Genomic DNA, 23,069 nt, shown 5'->3' on the forward strand with positions numbered 1-23,069 from the left:
TCCATGGTGTTGGAATATGCTTTTTATGAGCCAAAACTTCATTTTTACGATGCCAAACTTTAAAGCAACGATTGCTGGAGCTTTTTCGATGTCGGTTGTTGCAATTTGCTGTTGTTGAATCTTTTAAACCTGCAATTACTGGTATATTCACTAGAATCTAGACTTGGATGCACCAAATTTTAAACAAATTTGTCCCACATTGATGGGTTAAGCGTGTTAAGTGCTTGTTAAATACAAACTTCTACCGATGTTAAAAGCAAAAGGAACGCATTGCTTGGTTGGCATTACTGGCTAATGATGTAGCCGAATTAAAAAAATAAATTGTAGATTAATGAAAAAACTGTGCAAATAAAATATATCGGCCACCAAACCAACTACAGAGCCAAGCTGGGGTGTCACATCCCAGTTCGGCTAAAAATATTTTTGACAGGGTAATAAATAAATCCGAAAATAAATTCAAAAAATTCCCAGAATAATAGAGATGAATAAATTTAGATCCAAAATTTAAATAATCAGATCAATGAAACGATCATACCCAAATTGCAAATTGGGGCCTCTGAGTTCCAATTTGCAAAAAAATTTGCCTCATGTTCAACTTTCACCAAATATAGGCAAATTTATAGCCGATCTTCATCGAATCGATGCTCTAGATGTAATGGTGAGGTTAGATTTGGCTCTAGACACTCCCAATTTCTGGAGATCCTCTGAATTTATGTCAAGTTGCTGAAGTATTGTTGTCACTTGGGTTTGCACCCTTGTCCAAGGCCTATGCGCGAGGACAACCTAGTGAAACATGGAAACAACCTCCAAGCTGTGGGACTTGAACTGCGAGGTTGAGTCTCCGGAGAAGGCCGGCTTCCTCTTACTATCAGGGTGTACCTAACTACTCTCAGAAGAAAAGGGGAAGAAGGAGATACAGAAAACAACTCTACCCTACCTAAACTACGGAGGTGATGCACCAAAATAGAGTATTCAGACCCATTTCTGCCCATAAATGCACTATAAAACCAAGATAACATTCAAAGACATACACAATCAGACTTATGTCAATCAGTAACCACATACAGATCAGAGAACCAGCTGAATAACACAAGGAAAAGAGTTTCACTTATAAATTATCTAGTAGGCCAAGAATAGATACAGTATGCCAGTCATAGATCTCAACAGTACACCAATAAGAGGCAAGATGAACACACATGCACATCGATGGCTGAAGGAGATGATACAGAATGTTATACAGTTCAGAGACATAGGCAATTTTACACTACAAACCTGTGAGCAGTAGCAGAGAATAACAGAGAAGGGTCCCTCTAGAAAGATTACAAAATTGCCTTTATAGTTTAGGCATAACTAAGGAAAATGATTTCACATTAACTGCTCAACTACTGCTATTGAACCCCCAAAAATATCTGATCAAAGATCACACTTGAGCATGGTTATGAAGTACAAAATCAGATATTCGACTAAACAGACGCCTCGAGTAGAAAAAAGCGATGCCAATGAATAATCTTGACACAGTAGATGGATCGACTGAGATGATGGAGTGTTTCCTTTATGTTTCGCATTCATCTCTGATAGGTTGAGATTGATCATGAAGATCAGATCATTCAAAAAAATCAATTATCTTCATTTTTTGGTTCATGAATCAGCCTAGCCTTACAGCCAACTGGGCCACGCGGACCAATCACCTTTCTTTATTTTGCCACTTGGGGGTCCTCCCACGGTCGACCACCCTTCATTAGACTCACCGCGCCACCTTTGAACTGTTGTCATTAACTATGACAGTTATACTATCTGCCAGCTGACTGTCAATCTTGACTGGGCCATCGGACATGTGTCAACAAGGCACTGTGTCGCCAACATAAACATCGTACATCTTCACCATAGCATGATGGCACCTGCCATCGATTGGCCTAGATTCGACGATCATGAAGACTCATCATACTCCATGTTGTCCTTACCCTGGGCCCATCATATTTGGTGCCACCTCTGCAACTGCCCTCGTATCCAACTTACATCTGGCAACATTTCGGCGACCACACCCTGGCGAGACCTGACCCCACCGACATGTGGTGAAAGGGCATCATGTCACTATGCTAAAGATCATGCAGCTTCACCATGGCGACATGGCGCCTATTGTTGATCTTCTCTAATCTAATGGTCACGAAGACCCAGCTTCCTGCGACCTTCTTCCCGCATAATTTGCTGGGCCTGTGGTACATGTGGCACTTCCCTGTTGGTCCATTGGTCATTTAATCCCTGTTGCACTGGCAGCATGAAATACGGTCCCACCAGGATACATGGTGCCTGGGTGCTATGTCGTCGATGTTATCTCCCGAGCTGTTTCTAATGGCAGGATAGCACCAGCCATAGATCTCTGCAGATCTGATGATTGTGAAGACTCGTCTCTTGACTGTGCTAGCTGAACTAAAGATCTGGTGCACGTGGCTCCCTCTGATTTACCACTGTGACATCGGACTCTGCCAACTGGGCAGATGAAGTACCTGACGTGACCCAACTGCTTGCCTGAAACCTTGTCGTTTATCTTCTCCGACCCACCAAACCTTGCCGCCAAACACGCTAACTCACCGTTGTCGGCACACCTTTCTAACGGGCGCTATGTCGCCATGGAAATATCTCAGCCAACGCGTGATAGCGACATAGTGCCTACAGCGCCGTAGAACATTTTTGACCCGTCCTCTGTTGTAGCCCGCCGCTGGACCCATCGGACACGTGTTTTCCCGGCGCTATGTCGCGAATGTAAACTTCATGCAACTTTCGATGGTGAGATAGTGCCAGTCGTAGATCTGACTTAGATCTAATGACAGAGAACTTTGCGGGCTATTTGAACTTTTACAAGGTTTGAACTTTGGCATTAATATAATATTTTCACGGGCATTTGAATATGGGTATTTCCAAGGCAGGAAGGGCAATACGAATTACAAATTCTGGCAAGAAATTTAAGATATAACATTTTTGGTGACTCACGAGGGGCATGAGCCTTCTCAATGCATGACCAATGCCTGTAAACAATCCATTGGGCTATGGAGTCAAAAATGGGTCTGAAAGGTACAAATCTGAGAACTACAAAACCCTAACCCTTCTGCAAGGAAATCAAAACATTAAAAACCCTAGATCTACCTCTATAACTAAAACAAAACAAAACTTCCTCTGCAACCCGAGATGCCTCAAAATCCGCTACCTCACAGGGAGACAGTTGTGCCCGTGCACTTCGTGAAAAGCAGGAAACAATAGAAAGAACTAAACTACTAATGTACATGGTTTCTTATGATTTCATTAGAAGCAAGACTTAAGATGGATCCCATTAACTAGAATGGGCAGTATTTTGCCATTTGGCCTGCTCAGCTGGAATGCGTTGGCCTGCTTGCAACTGGAGATTAGGTAAGGGCCACTCCACAATGCATCAAACTTAGAATGTCTTCCTGGTTTCACCCTATCAGCATCCCATTTCAGAACTAGATCCCCCTCTTTGAAAGTCCTATCCTTGGCCATCTTGTCAAAGTTCCTTTTCACCTGTTGCTGATGTAACTCCAGGGTCTTCATAGCTTTATCTCTTTTTTCCTCTAGCTCCATTAGCTCTGCCATTCTTACTAACATGGCACTATCTTCAATCAATTCCAGCTGATGAACCAACTCCAAGGATGGGAACTCCAATGAGATTGGAAGTCTGGCCTCCCTACCATATACCAACACAAAAGGTGAATTCTTGATAGATCTCTTGGGTGTTATCCTATTAGCCCACAGAGCAGTTTTTCATTTTTTATGCCAGACCCTCTGATTGTCTTCTATTGTCCTCTTCATGATTCTGATCAGATTCTTGTTGGAAGACTCAGCCAAACCATTACCCTGAGGATATTAATTTGATGATGTGCTTAGGTAGATATTGTGATCCATTGCCCACGCACAAATCTGGGTCCCAACAAAAGACTTGGCATTGTCTGAGATGATGGTAGAAGGAGCACCAAACCTAGATACAATTCCATCAAGGAACTCAACAACTAATGATTCTGTAGCATCCTTCAAGGCAACTGCCTCTGTCCACCTAGTGAAATAATCAGTAGCAACCAAAATCCATTTATGACCTACACTAGATGGAGGATTAATGGGGACTATGAAATCCAACCCCCACTGGGTAAAGGGCTGATCCACCTGAATAGGATGAAGGGGAAGGGCTGCAAGTCTCTATTTTCCTGAGAAGAAAGCACACTTCTCACATTTTCTCACATATCTATGACAATCATGAAACAAAGATGGCCAATAATAACCAGCCCTCATGATCTTCATAGCAATTGTTCTTGCAGAGAAATGGCCACCATCAGGGCGATCATGAAGTTCTTTAATCATCCTTTCACCTTGATCCTCTTCAATGCATCTCAACAGGGTCCCATTAAAATCCCTCCTGAATAGGATACCATCAACTACAACATAGGGAATGGACTACAATTTATATTGTCTTCTTTTAGCTCTGTCCAATCCCTAAGGGTATCCATCCCTTGATAAGAAGCTCTTCATATTATTTATCCAGCTCTTTGGGCCGTTAACATTTCCTTCCTCCTGCTACTCTGTTAATACCATAGCAACCTCTTCATCAGAATCCTGACCTGATAACATTTCTTTGCATAATCCTCTCCCTCTTACCAACTTGGTAATCTAAATATCAACATCATATTCCATTACCCTAGTGATCCATCCAGCTCTCTTTTCACTGATATCCTTGCTTAACAGAAAATCTTTTACACTAGCCTGGGGCACCAACAAATGGATTCTATTGTGGGATAAGAGGTGCTTGAATTTCTTCAAGGCTCTGATGATTGCAAGGGCTTGCTTCTCAACAAAGCTATACTTATCTTTATATTCTTTGAGCCCTTAACTAAAGAAAGCTATGGGCTACTCCTCATCCTTGCCATTTGTCTAAGTCAAGACAGTAGAGATACTTGACTCACCACCTAAAGTGTAGAGGATGAAATCTTTCTCAAAATTTGGGTTCATGAGAGTAGGGGCTGATGCTATGGCTATCTTGATCTCTTCAAAACTCTCCTTCCCCTCCTTGGTCCATGAGAAGACCATGTCTTTCTTAAGCATTGTTGTAAGAGGTTTCACCATGGTAGCAAGAGTAGGGATAAACCTTCTCACAAAGTTTATTCTACCAAGGAAACTTTGTAGCCCCTTCTTGTGTTAAGGAAGAGGAAGGGAAAGTATTGCCTTTTTTCTTTCTAGATCAATGGTCAGATCATCCTCAGATACAATGTGTCCCAATAATTTTCCTTGGCTTGTAGCAAAGAGACACTTGGCTGGGTTGAGGGAAACCCCAAACTCTCTACATCTTAGAAATACCTACCTTAGATGATCAAAATGATTTTCTACATCTTTTGAATATACAATTATATCATCAAGGTATACTAACACAAACTTATCAATTAATTTTTTGAAGGCCATCTCCATTTCCTTTTGAAATGTGGCACCTTCATTTGTTAGTCCAAATGGCATCTTGTAGTAAGCATAGGTGCCCCATTTAGTAGTAAATGCTATTTTATGTCTATCAGATTCTTTAACCAGCACTTGGTTGTAACTAGAGAATCCATCAAGAAAAGAGAATCTCCTTGACCCACTGACCTTGGATAGAATTTGCTCCATGGAAGGGAGAGGATGGTGATCTTTAAGAGAAGCTTGATTAAGATCCCTAAAGTCCACACACAATCTGATTTCCCTATTCTTCTTCCTTATAGGGACAAGGTTAGTTACCCATGATGAGTGTTTGACAGGAAATATTATATTGGCCTCTATCAACTGGATAATTCTTTTCTCATTAGGGGCTCAATCTTAGGATTCACTAGTCTCTATTTTTGCCTTACTGGTTTGGTCTTATCAACTAGATCTATGGTATGCTGAAACAAACTAGGGTCAAACCCTTTTAAGTCATCATATGTCCAAGAAAATACATCATTAAATTCTTGACATAAATGAATGAAGTTTTCTTGCTTAGTTTCAGAACATACCTTCCCCATATTCAGAGATTTTCCATTAGCAATTGTAACTGGGGCATAATCAACCTTTTCTGTAGCTAGATTCATTCCTTTGCCTCTTGTTTGATCATCAGGATTAAAAAAACTCTCCAAAGTAATGAGACCCTTGGGAAACTTGTTAGAACTAAGGTGAATGATCTGATCACCATACTGATCTTGTAGCCTTGACTGGTTTCTATCTAAGAATTCTGCCTCATTCTGCAAGAAACTCACAATTTGTTCATTAGAGTCAAACACTTGCCAATGAGTGTTGTTTTCAGGGATGGCAGGCCTCACTACCACCCTAATTTTTTGCTTCTTCTCCTCCTCAAGATTCCCTGGTAAATCATAAGCTACACCCACCACTGCAAGTCTATCAACATGTTTATTTTCTTTCCTAGGAGTGCTCCGAATATTAAATGCATTGAAACCCGCAAGAAAATCCTAGACTCTATGTTTGTAAGACTTGAGTAAGCCATTTTTGGTGATATTTTGGCCTCTCACCTAATTCACTACCAAGTCATTGTCTCCATATACTTTCAAGGCTTGGATTCCCCTCTTTTGGGCAAGTAAGAGACCTTGAATCAAGGATTCATACTCGGCAACATTATTGGTGCAACTGAATTGGAGCCTAAAGGAGAAGTAATATCTTATTTGTGCGGGAGAGATCAACATAACACCAGCCCGTAATCCATTTCTATTCCTTGAGCCATCAAAGTACATACTCCATATTCTACTTATATCATCATTGGTCCCGATTAGATTAGGGACTTGAACATCTTTCTCTATTATGCAATATGTACTAAGGCCTGTCTCAAGAGTTTCTAACATAGGCTCAAACTAACATGCACTAGCCCATTCGTCCAAGAAGAAATCAGGAATCTCTACTATGGAAGTGGTAGGCTCATTTACTATGTCATTTCCATCTGCCCCTAGAATAGGGTAGTTCATGTTGATGAAGTTGGGGGTGTAAGATTCAGTGTGATGAAGGGCTTGAGGCTCTTCTCTAATTGAAGCATTGGCTCCATATTTGGTCTTAAATGACATATATGACCAATCAGTAGATATGAATCCACCAATCTGAGTAGTGAAGTCTCTTGAAAGACAAATGGCAAAATACGGCTTGACTTCAACAACAGATATATCTTGAATCATAGTGCAACTAGGGAATGCATGTAGGGCCATCTCCACATTCCTAAGGATACCTATGGTTTTGATGGTACTACCATCTAGTTGTAACACATCCCTAACAATGGGCTCATATTTCATTCCTAAAGCATCAGCAACACACCTAGGCATTACTGAGCTACTAGCCCCTGAATCTATCATACAATTGTGGACTAATTTGCCTCCTATAATCAAAGAAACATAGAATGGAGGAGGTCTAACCTCTTTATTTGTCTCCACATCCCCTGCTGGTTATACTAGACTTGTGGCATTCTCCATGATAGATGGCTGATCCTTGAGTTCAATCTTCTCTAATTCTTGCTGCAGCATCCTCTTCTGCATTGGTATGGTAGCAACAACATCCCACATAGAGATATTCACATTGGTCTTCTTCATTTTCTCTACCACACTAGAAGGTGCATTAGGAACTTTGATAGAAACTTTGGGAGCTGCACTTATAAGAGGTTGAGATGGGGAAACATAAGGATCACCTGCATCTTTCTTTCTTGGATCTTGCTTTTGTTGTTGTGAAGTACTTGTTTGTTCATTTTTTGCTTGTATATGAGGTGTAGCACTTGAAGTTGAGGCCTTCTTAGGAGAAGGAGGGGCAACATGTTCCATAGCTCTCTTCCTGCTTCTTGTGTTATGAGCAACGAAATCATGGTTTACATTACAATGCTCCCCAACCGGATGATTCATGAAAGAGCAATCATCACATCCTTGAATATATGATGCCTCCTTGGGATGATCCTCCTTGTATGATTGCTTTGCTGCAGGTTCTTGGACAGTTAGGGCCATATAAGATTCTACCTTCTGGCACATGCAATAGGTATAAGAACAATTGCAAGAAGGACATAAATCTTGATCTTGGGCCAAGTTATTTTGAGGGACTATAGCTCTGTTCTGATTTGAGCTTGAAGCAGAAGAATGACTATTTTGCCTACCCTGATCAAAGGAGCTATTCCACTGATTAGGAAGCCTACCACCTCTTGGAGCTTGATATTGCAGTTGGGGAGGCTTGCCACTTTGAGCTTGCTGCCTTTCTAAGGCCACCACCTTGTTACTCATTTTTTGTATCATAGAGAGACTTTCCTCTAATCTCTTCCCCTGGTCCTTCAACCCCCTCCCCTTCTCTTGCAATTTTTTATCTAGGGTCTTCTCTCTTTTATCTGTATTCAGCACTAGACCTTGGAGCATTTCTTTGAGCTCATCTATCCCATTTGAGGATGTAGAAGCTCGAGGGACTAGAGTAAGGGTTTGTGATGTAGAAGTTGTAGGAAGAGGGGCCATTGCTGGTTGGTGATTAGGAACATCAGGAAAGAAAGGCATAAGGGGCCTTGGAGCCAATTCTCCTCCTTGTATTAGGATGTTCTCAGCTTTTATGGCTATCTCATAAGCATTAGGAAAGGTATCTCCTCCCATAGTTTGGATTGTAGTGGCAATATCATTGTTAAAAGCTCTAAGGTAATGCAAGAAGGCATTACCAGGGGTAGGTTTCACTACAGTAGGTATTCTATCCCATGTCTTTTGGAATCTATAATTAAAATCAATCATACACACATGGAGGGATCTTTTTATTGTAGTCAACTACTCTAATAGTGACAGATGGTCACTTCTATCCTCAAAATGTTTGCATAATCCTGCTCCTAGTTCATCCCAATTAGTTATAGAACCATGAGCTAAGCCTCTATACCACTGTAATGCTTTTCCTTTTAAAGATGAGGCTAGGAGTCTGACAACAACATCATCCTCTATAATACCATGAATATTACAGACATTTGCTACTTCTTGGATATGCTCTAAAGGGGAGATGGAAGTTTCACCAGTAAAATCAGGTATACTTTTTAGTGCAGATACTAGTATATCATGTCTTAGGGCTAAAAATAGAGGACTCCCACCATTAAAGGTGGAAAAAGCATGAACTCTTGGCTGTGCCATGTAAACAAGTGTTCTATTGATGAGTGTTGATGGCAATCTAGGATGAGTTCGGACAGTAGGAGGAGTAGAGACAGATGTTACAGGTATATTAACTGTTATTCTACCCCTAACTGGTGATAATGAAGTTATAATCCTCCTTCTAGGATTCAAAAGAGAAAGCTCTTGATATTGAAATTTACCTTTGGAAGATGCCCTTGTTTCAGTTCTGGGCATGAATCACTGCAACTTTGGCCTGGAACCAGATTTGTTGATGTTCAGAGTCGCCAAGTACTTTGTCACCAAGTACTTTGAAGGATCAGCCTCTTGAAGGCTTGAAAACTGAAGCCAACACTACCTCTTTAGCATTAGTCTCTGAAACTCTTTCTTCTCTCGACACTAGTAGACTTTAAATCTTCAATAGGATTGTCCCACCAGGCGTGCCAAAAACTATTGTCACTTAGGTTTGCACCCTTGTCCAAGGCCTATGCAGGAGGACAACCTAGTGAAACATGGAAACAACTTCCAAGCTGTGGGACTTGAACTGCGAGGTTGAGTCTCCAGAGAAGGCCGACTTCCTCTTACTATCAAGGTGCACCTAACTACTCTAGAAAGAAAAGGGGAAGGAGATACAGAAAACAACTCTACCCTACCTAAACTACGAAGGTGATGCACCAAAATAGAGTATTCAGACCCATTTCTACCCATAAATGAACTACAAAACCAAGATAACATTCAAAGACATACACACTCAGACTTATGTCAATCAGTAACCACATACAGATCAGAGAACTAGCTGAATAACATAAGGAAAAGAGTTTCACTTATAAATTATCCAGTAGACCAAGAATAGATATAGTATGCCAGTCACAGATCTCAACAGTACACCAATGAGAGGCAAGATGAATGCACATGTACGTCGATGGCTGAAGGAGATGATATAGAATGTTATACAGTTCAGAGACACAGGGAATTTTACACTGCAAACCTGCGAGTAGTAGCAGAGAATAACAGAGAAGGGTCCCTCTTGAAAGATTACAAAATTGCCTTTATAGTTTAGGCATAACTGAGGAAAATGATTTCGCATTAACTACTCAACTACTGCTATTGAACCCCCAAAAATATCTGATCAAAGATCACACTCGAGCATGGTTCTGAAGTACAAAATCAGATATTCGACTGAAGGGACACCTTGAGTAGATAGGAGCGGTGCTAATGAATAATCCTGAAATAGTAGATGGATCGACTGAGATGGTGGAGTGTTTCCTTTATGTTTTGCATTCATCTCTGATAGGTCAGGATTGATCATGAAGATCAGATCACTCGACAAAATTGATTATCTTTATTTTTTGGTTCATGAATCAGCCTAGCCTTACAGCCAACTGGGCCATGCAGGCCAATCGCCTTTCTTTATTTTGCCACCTAGGGGTCCTCCCGCAGTCGACCACCCTTCATTAGACTCACCGCGCCACCTTTGAATTGTTGTCACTAACTATGACGGTTATACTATCTGCCAGCCGATTGTCAATCTTGACCAAGCCACCAGACACATGTCAGCAAGGCAATGTGTTGCCAACTTAAACCTCACACATCTTCACCATAGCGCGATGGTGCCTGCCATCGATTAGCCTAGATCTGATGATCGTGAAGATTCGTCATACTCCATGCTATCCTTACCCCGAGCCCATCATATTTGATGCCACCTCTACAACTACTGTCGTATCCAACTGACATCTGGCAACATTTCGGTGACCGCACCCTGGCAAGACCTAACCACACCGACACGTGGAAAAAGGGTGCCATGTTGGTATGCTAAAGATCATGCAGCTTCACCATGGCGACATGGCGCCTATTGTTGATCTTCTCTAATCTAACAGTCACAAAGACCCACCTTCCTGCAACCTTCCTCCTCTGTAATTTTATGGGCCCGTGGTACATGTGGCACTTCCCCATTGGTTCATCGATCGTTTAATCCCTACTATGCTGGTGACATGAAATAAGGTCCCACCAAGACACGTTGCGCCTGGGTGCTACGTCGCCGATGTTATCTCCCGAGCAATTTTTGATGGCGGGATAATGCCAACCATAGATATCTATAGATCTGATGATCGTGAAGACTCATCTCTTGACTGTGCTGGCTGAACTAAAGATCTAGCATACGTGGCTCCCTCTGATTTGCTACCGTAACACCGAACTCTGCCAACTGGGCAGATGAAGTACTTGACATGACCCAACCGCTTGCCTAAAACCTTGTTGTTTATCTTCTCCGGCCTGCCAAACCTTGCTGCCAAACACGTTGACTCACCGTCGTCAGCACACCTTTCTGACGGGCGCTATGTCACCATGGAAATTTCCTGGCCAACGTGTGATAGTGACATAGTGCCTACGGCACCGCAGAACATTTCCTACCTATCCTCCATTGTAGCCCGCCACTAGACCCACCGGACACGTGTTTGCCCAGTGCTATGTCGCAAACGTAAACTTCGTGCAACTTTTGATGGTGAGATAGCACTAGCCGTAGATCTAACTTAGATCTAACGGCAGAGAACTTTTTGGGCCGTTTGAACTTTTACAAGGTTTGAACTTTGGCATTAATATAATATTTTTGCGGGCATTTTAATATGGGTATTTCGAAGGTGGGAAGGGCAATACAAATTATAAATTCTGGTAGGAAATTTAAGATATAACAAGCATGAACCATCTCGAATGGCTACACGATGAGAATCTCCCTCAACTCTAATACCATGTAAGAATTTGGCTTAGGCCAAAATTCACCCAAGAACTAAAGAACTCAACACAACCACATAGTAGACCAAAATAGATAGAGTATGATCACAGTGACGATATTCATTCAAATAAGTAGTTAAGAGTACACTAGGAGTGCTTGAATATAAAAGCCTCAAGAGAGCTTCTAGAATGCTTAGAAGTCAGCATCATGATATGTCATACAACCAGGCACATGTCCACCAGATATGGGTTATCCTCCATTGAGCACGAGATTAAGTACGATGATGTGAGGATAAGCCTACAATGGTGTAGCACACAAATCAATGGTGTAGACAACATGTGCTAAATGAGGAGTGTGGATAACTATGTTGTCAACATGACAACTTAGTGAATGATGCATACTCTTGTGTTGTAGACACCATGTACATAATTAGAGTTGTGTAACTCAATGAAATTACACAAACTCCTAAGTGTCTCACCTAAAATAATAATGAAATAATGCAAAATAATTAAATAATGCATTAACCTAAGTAAAACTTAAGTAAGTTTAATAAGTAAATAATTATTTAAACTAACAAAATCATCTATAGTAAGAGGTCCTGCTAGATTTACATGTTCTGTTCTAATTGAGGTTTGTGCATAGTCACCTATGGATCCAAGGTGCAATTTCATTAGACTTTACCATGCAACAAAGTTTTTTTTGTTGAGCTTGGGAACTTCTCTCTTGGAAATCTTGATCTTTCCGCTTCTACTAGTTTGAAAATAAATTAGTAGATGGCTCTGATACCAATTGTTAGAAATGCTTTAGAATAGCTGAGAGGGGTGGGGAGGGGGAGTGAATCAATTATTCAAGGTCCAAATGTCCTATTAAAACTTTTCACTAAGTATAGTGAGTCCATTCAACTATTCCTTCATCCAAGCTTTAACTTTACTAGTTAGCGAGTTACTATAAATCAACATGCAAGCATAACACATAAGAGATCAACACATAATATAGTGATTTATATGAAAACTCAATTTGGGAAAAATCACTAGTAACATGCTACTCGTATCTCACTCTTCTGAAGTGATGCCCTATGAAAGGCCTGCCTTGTTAAAGGCTTACAACACACTATTAAATGTGATCTTGTTAGAAGATTTAACCACCAAGTTAGAAGCAGGCTTTGTTAAAGAACTTTAAAACATTCCCTTTGAATGCCACCCTATTAAAGGATCTACAAATTGCTATTAGACTAACCTAAGTCCATAGAATTTCCAAATCTAATAGAAATGTTAGAGAGTATTAGAAAATCTTGACCTAAGTACAACATACAACTTATCTTGTAGATCTCAAATCACTTCTTAGCTCATACCTTTGCCTCGTTTTCAATCACTACAACTCTATCAACTTTCCCTCTTTTCATGCTTAGTCTCCTTAAGTCTCCACACTCAATGTACTAGTACAATCATCTCTTCATGAAAACTTGTAGAGCAGAGCCTTTGTGCTCTTCCTTCTCCTATATGTCACTTCCTTGATACCCTTCTAACCACTTCACAATTTTGGCTCTTTGGCAGCAAAAGTATCAACAACTCTTTGCTTCTTGGTCTATGACTCCTTAAATAGAAGTCTTGAAGTTCTTTTTCCTACTCAATTCTTCTATTCTTAAATTTCAATTTGCATGGATTAGATAGGATTCATTGCATCCAACCCATATTTTGTTTCCTCTAGAAACTTCTTGAATAATCCTTTAGAATTCATTCAAAAATAGTTTACATAAAATTCTGTGCCACTAGCTCATCATCCTTGTCTTCCAACTTGTTCACAAAATTCAAAAAACCACTTTGTCAGCTCAAATTTGATGAATCTTTGTCATTTTAAAAAATGTAGTAGCTTGGCACTATTGTAATACTAGTGCTGGACACATACTATGTTACTTGGCATCAATTGTGTTTTTCCTGATGCTCAACACCTAAAGATCACTTGGCACCAACTAAGAATTTTTTGATGCTTTGCACCTAAAGATGACTTGGCACACACTAAGATTTTTTTTCACTCGGCTCCAACTAAGAATTTTCTCAGCTTCAACTAACTTGCTCAGCACCCACTAATGATCTTAGTTTAAGCTTTGCATTCCACCTTGTTACAACTTCTTCCTACAATGTTTCTAAGTGTGACCATCCTCTGTATCTTTGAGTATGTTATCAATACATTATTTAACCATTGTCTTAACTGATCTTTGCACTTCATTACAACATTATAACTCAACCTTTCTCTTAGGTGCTCTTGTTACATCTTGTTGATCAAATCCTCTTCATCAATCAACAAAGTGATAGTACTTGGATCTCAAAAGAAAATGTCATTCCTACAAATAGCAGGTTTGACATCAATGACAAAACAATGATTGAAAATAATATTTTAACAGCAATCTTCCTTCTTTGCAAAAATCTCCCTCTTTGATCTTCAACAATGAGATTTTCAATTCAATTTCCAACAAAAATTATTTCAGCATCTTATCATGTGAGTGTAGCATTTGTGAGAACTAATTTGTTTCTCCCTCTATCACCTTGCTTGTGACTGATTTAGAACTTTATCACGTTAGTTACTTTAAGCAAAAACCTAAAGTAAGTATCCTTTGCATCAATTTGTAACTTTTCATATATCAACTCATTTGATGTAGGGCAGTTTTGTTGTTACTCAAGTAGCCTTGGGTAGGGGTATTACCCCTAACTTACCTCTCAGATACTCAAATGCATCTTTAGGTAATTCTTTTATGAAGATGTCAAAAATGTGTTCCTTTGAATTGACATATTCCATCCTCACTTGCTTGTCTTCCACCAATTCTATTACATAGTGATACTTGATTGCAATATGCTTTGTTGTGGCATGCACCATATGATTCTTTGATATGTTGATGGCACTAGTGTTATCACAAGTTTAGTTACCTCTTCCTTCATAACTAGCAACAAATTTTTAATCCATAAAATATTGGTACAATTAATAGAAACAACAACATACTTAGCTTCTAATGTAGACTATGAGGTACAACTTTACTTTTCGCTAGTCCAAGTAACCAACCTTTTACCTAAGAAAAGTGCTCCTCCACTGGTGCTTTTTCTATCATCAATATTACCTCTCCAATCTACATCAGTGTAGGCTTTCAACTCAAAATTTTCACTCTTCTTGTAGTACAATCCGAAGTCATCTATTCCTTTTAGGTACTTCAATATTCATTTTACTGCCATCAGATGATTTTCTCTTAGGTTAGCAAAAAATCTTGCAACTATTTCAATAGCTAATGCAATGTCTAGTCTACTATGCATAATGTACTACAATTTTTCAATCATTGATCTATACATTGTGTAATTTACCTCAAGTGACTCATCATTCTTGGATAAATTATGTCCTATTACAATTGGTGTACTGACTAGTTTTGAATCTTCTAAGTGAAATGTCTTAAGTATCTCCTTGATATATTTTTGATTAGGTCACAAATATGCCATGTTTCAGTTGATGTACTTGCAATCCAACAAAGAATTTAGTTTCTCCAAACATTGACATCTCAAACTCATGTTTCATTTGATCAGCAAAATCCTTGCATAGGGCATCTTTTCCTCCAAATATTATGTCATCAACAAAGATTTTAGATATCAAAATATCTTTTCCTTTTTCTGCCTTGATATATATAGGTTGTTATTATTAGTTGTTCTCTGAAATCCTATCTTCATAAGATATTTGTCCAGTCTTTCATACCATGCTCTAGGTGCTTGCTTCAAACCATATCATTGTTGTTGTCATCAACAAATCCCTCTGGTTGTTCTATGTAGACTTCCTCTTCTAGTATACCATTTAGAAAAGTAGACTTTACATCCATTTGGTAGACTTTAAAACTTTCATAAGTAGCATATGCATGTAAAGTTCTTACTCCTTCCATTCTTGCAACAAGAGCAAATGTTTCCCCATAGTCTAGTCCTTCCTCTTGTGCATAACCTTTGCAAACTAGTTTGGCCTTATTTTTTGTGATCTCACCATTCTCATCTAGCTTATTTCTAAACATGCATTTGGTACCAATAATATTCTTATCAACTGGTCTTGGAACTAAGGTCTAGGTTTTGTTCCTCTATCTACTCTATCTCTTCTTCCATAGCTTTATGCCAATTATCATCTTATAGTGCATCTTTCACTATTTTGGGCTCAATCTTTCTTAGTAGACATTATTCATTCCTTAGTCTATTCCTTGTAATTGGTTTAGCTTCCTTTTCATCAGTGATTTGTTCTATAGGGTGATGTCTTATCACATACTTGGATAGTCTTGGTTCTATCCTTCTTTCCATGTTTGATCTTTTAGCTTTAGAGTCACTGTGCACATCTCTTTTTGGTATTTCATCATCTCTCTCATGTGTATTGATTTCAAAATTAGAATATGCATTATCTTTATTCTACAACTTGGCTTCTAAATGTAGCATGACATTCACTGGTTGTGACTCAACTAATACTAAAGCTTGTTATTGATTCCCAACCTGATTGGAAACTTCTTCTCTAGTAGTCATTCCTTCATAGAAATATACAAAGGATCTGTACTCTTTTGGTTTCTTGATTTCATCAACCTAAGCTTCTACATGCTCATCAAAATTTACATTTTCACTCTCCACAATTTTGTTATTGTTAATATTCAATTACTTATATTCTTTACTTCTAGTGGAGTATCTAAGGAATATGCCTTCATCACTCTTTGCATCAAACTTGTCATTTCTAGTATCTCTAACAATATAGCATTTATAGCCAAACACTTTGAAATGTTTTACATTGGGTGAGTGACCATACCATAATTGAAAAGGTGTTGCATTTGTGCCTTTCTTGACTTAAACTTGATTCAAGGTGTAGATAGCTATACTTGTAGATTCTCTCTAGTATTTTAGTGCAACATTCTTCTCCATCATTAATGTTCTAGCATACTCTATTACTGACCCATTCCTTCTTTCTACAATGCCATTTTGTGGGGGAGTTCTTAGTGTTGATGTTTGTCTTGTGATTCATTCTAAATTGTCTCAAATTCTTTCGATGTAAGCTTTCTTCCTCTGTCTGATCTTAGGCACTTCAGACTATTTCCTATTTCTCAACCCTAGCCAAATACCACTTAAACATTTGAAATGCATCTAATTTTTGGTTTAAGAGCATGGTAGTCATCATCTTAAAGTAGTCATCCACATACAACATTATGTATCTGTCTCCTTGGTAGATTTGCACTTCTATTGGGCCACATAAGTCTATATGTACTAGCTCTAATACCTCTTTGGAGCTGTAGCTTTTGCTGTTGAAACTTGATTTAGTCATCTTTCCTAGTTGACATTGTTTGCAAATTATATTTTTAGGCCTTTTTAGTTTAGGCAAACCTCTGACTTTCTTCATTTTGCTGGTGCTCATCAGATTATCAAAGTTGATATCACATAACCTTTTATGCTATAACCACACATCATCAAATCTAATAACAAAATAGGATGCATCTTCCATATCTAGCTAAAAAAAATTACTCCTAGTCTATTCACCTTTTCTTATCAGATTTCCATCAGTGTCATAGATTTTCGTAGTTTTGCAACCTATATTGCCTAACTATGATACACTCAAAAAATTATAATTTAATCATTCAACATAGTATGCATTCTCACATGAAATCTTCTCTGTAAGTTTAATAGAACCTTTTCCTTTGATTTGACATGGAGTATCATTTCCAAAGCTAACACTATTTACATCATATTGAGTAAAGGTAATAAACTTACTTTTGTCTCTTGTCATGTAATGTGAGCATCCACTGTCTATGATCAATTTTTCATTTTTGTTCACACAGGTTACTAGTGTTGTTGCCTCATCCTCATTTTACTCATCCTTCATGGCTACATAGACTACCTCATCATCATTTTCATCAGAATCCTTTTCTTGAACAATGTAGCACTTTTTGCCTTTGTCTTTATAATCTCTACTATCATCTTCACTTTTTTTCTTCTTCTTATTTCCTTCTCTATAGTTCTTCTTCTATGCACACCTTATAGAAATATGTCCTACCTCATTGCAATTAAAACATATGATAGGTAGCTTACCTTTGAATTTAGCTTTGCCTCTGTGAAATCTTCTACCAGTAATGCTTCCAATTGGTCCACATCTTCTTCATCTATGTTGCTGTCACTAGATGCATACTTTACCCTTTTCTTCTTCTTCTGCTTTGGTTTCACCTCCTTAGTGTCTTTTATTGATAGCTTGGCCCTGAAAGCAGATTCAAGATTCTTAGGTCTATAGTTTTCAAAGTTGGACAACACAAATGCAGTGAGTTTTCCTACTATTCCTTCAAAAGTTAGTTGGTTTCCTAGTACATATCTTAACTCTTGAATGATTGAGACTCTAATAGAATAGATGGGGAGCAAGGTTCTTAAGAATTTTATATTAACTATATCATCATCCAAATGACTACTCGAACTTCTTATTACATTCATTACTTCATTCATTCTAGAGGCATATTGAGTAGCATTCTCACCTTCCTCCATTTTCATGTCATCAAACTTTCCTCTAAGGCTTTCTCTTTTTTCTCTTTGAATATTTTAATCTCCTCCATAAATATATATCAAGGCTTTCCACATCTTGAATGCAGAGTCACATCCCTTGATGTCATCAAATTCAACATAATTGAGGGTAGAAGAAATCTCTAGCACTGCCTGATTGTGCTCCTTATTTTTCTTCATATCTTCTACAGTGGGTTTAGCAGGATCAACATGTTCTACTTTAATTGAGGTTTGTGCATGGTCACTTATTGATACAAGGTGCAGCTTCATTAACATTTTCCATATAGTGAAGTTATCTCTATTGAGCTTGAGAACTTTTCTTCTGAACATATTGATCTTCCTATTTCTGGTACCTATAAACCAAATCAGTAGATGGCTTTGATACTAATTGTTAGAAATACTTTAGAATAAATGGGTGGGGGGGAAGTGAATCAATTATTCAAGGTCGAAATGTCCTAACAAATTTTTTTCACCAAGTAAAGTGAGCCCATTAAACTATTCATCCATCCAAGCTTTAGACTTTCCTAGTTAGCAAGTTACTATAAAACCAACATGCAAGAACAATACATGAAGAATCAACACATAACATAGTGATTTATGTGGAAACCCAATTTGGGAAAAACCACCAGTAACATGCTACTCAATTCTCACTCTTCTGAAGTGATGCGATGTGAAAGGCCTACCCTATTAAAGCGTACAACACACTATTCAATGTGACCTGATCAAAGGATTTCAACTACCCTATTAGAAGTGGGCCTAGATAGAGGACTTTAAAACATTCACTTGGAGTGTCACCCTATTAAAGGATTTACAAATAGTTATTAAATCAACCTAAGTCCATAGGATTTTACCCTAACTGACACAATTGTTAGAGAGTAACAATAAGGGCTTTTAAACTAATACAACTCATAACTTAACTTGTAAATTTTAGATCTTAGTTCACCTCATAACCTTGCCTAGCTTTTAGTCTTTGTAACTCTGATAGCTTGGCCTTCTTTCAAGCTTTGTTTCCTTGAGTCTCTATGTCTGATGTACTAGTGCAATCTCCTATATGACCATTTATTGAAGCAAGGTCTTTGTGCTCTATTTTTCCTTCTTCTTGACACCCTTGAACAACTTTGACCCAACCACCCTAGCTTCTTGGCCCATGACTCCTTAAATAGAAGTTTGGAATACTCTTCTTGCTTAAATCTTCCTACTCTTTCTTTTAGTTTGAATAGATTAGGTAGGGTTCAATGAATCTACCCCATGTCTTTTTTCCTCTAGAAACATGATGAAGAATCCTCCTGAATTCACCTAAAAATGGTTTACCTAAAATTTTGTGCCTCTAATTCATCATCCTTATCCTCCATCTAGTTCACAAAATTCAAGGTAACAAACTTGTTACCTCAGATTTTGTGAATCTTTGACTTTTTTAATAATCTAGCAGCTCAACACTATTGAAATTTTGGTGCTCGACACATACTATGTTACTCGACACCAACTACATTTTACTAATGCTTGACACCTATTGTGGATTCACTGAACATCCACTAAGTTTTTTTGATGCTTGATACCTATTACTCGCTTGGCACTTGAACTTGCTCGACTCCTTTTGCATCACTTAGCACACACTAGATTTTGCATTTGCTCAACACTAATTGAAAATTTTCTTGGCATGAACTAGCTTGTTCTGTACCCAATAATGAACTTAGTCAATCTTTGTAGTGAACCTTGTTACAACTTATTCTTCTAGAGTTTCTAAGTGTAGCCAACATCTGTATCTTCAAGTATACTATCAATTCATTATTTTATCATTGTCTTAACTAATCCTTGCACTTAATTACAACACCATAACTCAACCTTTCCCTTAGGTGCTTTTGTTACATCTTGCTGATTAAATCCTCTTCATCTATCAACAAAGTGATAGTACTTGGATCTTGTAAGCAATTGTCATTCAAGCAAATAGTAGGTTTGACATCAGTGATAAAACAATGATTGAAAAGATTATTTATCAATAATCTTCTTTCTTTGCAACAATCTCCCTCTTTAGTAGTGATCTTTTTCAATCGAATTTCCAAAAAATTAGTGGAACTATGATTCAAAAGAAGTCATCTAACATCAGTTCCAACTAGCAAGAAAAATAATCTAATTGACATTCAAGATGCACAAGTATCACTAAGTGGTAGTGGAAATTCAAGACCTTACCAAGCTAGGTCTAGTCACAAGACCTTACAAAGAGAGGGTAGGATAAACTAAAATGCTTGATACAAATGCCACATTGTTAGTAACTCTACTAAGCTATGAATGCTTCTTGAGCATTAAAATCCAAAAAAAGTGGAGGACGGTCTATCACCAAATGAGTATATGTATAAAGCATTAATGGCAATTGAAAAGAGGAAATTTGTTAAAAGGAAAATATTGAATGCATTATTTCACCATGAACTTCTAGAGCTCTTTGTGAAGAGTGAATTTAGAGCCCCTAAGTGATTTGATTATTTGTTGTAGAATATTTCTCAATTTTTTAGAACCCTCTTAAGAATGGCATCATCAAGTAGAAAAGAAAAGAAAGGTTCTAAAATATTAGTTTGAGGAGTCAACTACAATACATCTTCATTCAAGTTGACTCCAACAATTGCAAAGGTGCTCAACCTAGCTGGTTCACAATCTCAAATTATACCCAAACTATTACTCATGCATGACATGGGTTCATTTTACCACTATTATATTCTAGAACTTGGAACCCTAGAAAGAATTAGGAGTTCAATGAATTATTTGTGGATGGTGCATTGAAACTTGAGCATCAACATTTGGAAACTAAGAGTTTAGTGCATATTTCACATATGCTAAGAGATTTTCAGGTCAAATAGATCAAAAGCATCCTAATCTATGTTCATAATGGTAAATTTTGATTGGATCAACCTATTTAGTTAATAGAGAAAATAATTCACAAAAACAAAAGACTGTAAATGTTAAACAAATCAAAGATTATGAAAACCCTAGGTTGGGTTAAATTGGCTAAGAGAACTCTTGCCAAGTGGAATGGAAGAGGCATGAAGTTGAGTGGCGTAATAAAAATGGAGTTAAAGCTTGGCATACATGTAATTTCTCATAAGACTTATAGCTCTTGTTGGTTGAACAACATGTCTTGTGAAGTTGTTGATCTTGTGTACAAGGTGGTAAAGAATAATCCATCCCTTAACCTTGTTGAGTTGTTGTTAAACTAGTTCAACAAGAACATAAAGAGCATCAGAGTTTCAAAGAACAATCCATGTAATTTTTATTCCCTTTTGACATTTTTTTTCTTCTTTGTTCAAAATTTTCTCCCTTCCAAAGGTTCAATAGTATGTAGGAAGGATGTTCCAATTCTATATTAAATCAATGAATATATAGCAGAAATGGGTGAGAATTTTGACAACATTATGGATAATTATTTTTAAAAATTCAAAGAAAATATAAAAAATAGGTTTAAGGTACCTAGGTTACATATGGAAGACTATGAGCATGATATTTGTTTCATGTTTGACTATGACCTAGAGTGTCATGGGTCAAGCCTCTAGAGTATGAAGTTAACATTGATGACAAAAATGATATCATTGAAGCTCTACTAAAAGAGCACGTGGATCCTAAAGCCACCTATTTTGGAATATATGATGAAGAAAAGTCAAGAATTGAGCTTGAGATCAAGTTACCTCAAGTAGTGAACAATGAAAGGAAGAGGATAGAAAAGTTAATGAAGAACAAAAAGAAAGCAATTTCTACTCTCATGATGAGAAAAGGAAAAGGAGATTATGTAGAAAATAATGATGAAGAGGATGAAGTAGAGGAATCTAAATCTGAGAAGGAATAACCTCTCAAGAAGAAATGAAAGATTATCATAACAAAACCTGCCAAATCCTCCCCTGTTGTATTTATAAGAAGGGCAACTAAATCCAAAAATAAGTTGAAGTTAGGTGTAAATGAAGTCAAATAGATTATCTTCAAAATATATATTCCTATACACCAAGAAAGATTGAAAAAGATGGAAGAAGGAATCAAAATGACATGTTTTAAGTTTCTCAAGTGTGAAACAAAAAGTGAAGAAGAGAAAAGGTAGATTAATGATCTCTTGTGACTAAATTGGGCAAGTGGAAGTAAAACATGTGTATGATATTGCTTAAGGATATTGAATATTTGATAAAGACAGCTACTACTACATTGGAAAACATCTATCATTTGCATCAACCTAGTGACTTGGTTGTGCACGTTGATGAAAATAATGATAAAGATGAGGAAGAAGAAGTAGAAATAAAAGATGATGAGGTAGATGATGTCAATCTTGATGATGAGTGGGAAGAATAGGAAACTACTAGACGAATCCTTGTAGAGATATAAAGCATTTAGGAAATAGATGTAGAGAAAATTGCAGTAGTAGTCATGGTTTCAATTCTTCACTCTCCAAGCACAACCTTAGCACAATCTAGCTTGAAAAAAGATTATACCAATTTGGTTGTGGATACTAGTGCTACACTAAGCACCCAACCAAGTTCTAGATCTATTTATGAGTGTTATATTAACTAAAGTGCCCAACACTTCATCTACTAAGTAGCAAGTTCCTCCATCAGCTTGACCAAGCAACAAGGTATTCCTTTTGTAAGTCTCATTTATACATTTGTTGCTATTCTATCAATTTCTACAATTATTTATATAATAAGTGTGTCCATAGCTAGAGCAATGACAATTGAGAACCTA

Source organism: Cupressus sempervirens, chromosome 4 (genome assembly GCF_028749045.1).
Source record: "Cupressus sempervirens isolate cs-2001-9-10 chromosome 4, ASM2874904v1, whole genome shotgun sequence".
NCBI classification, from domain to species: Eukaryota; Viridiplantae; Streptophyta; class Pinopsida; order Cupressales; family Cupressaceae; genus Cupressus; species Cupressus sempervirens.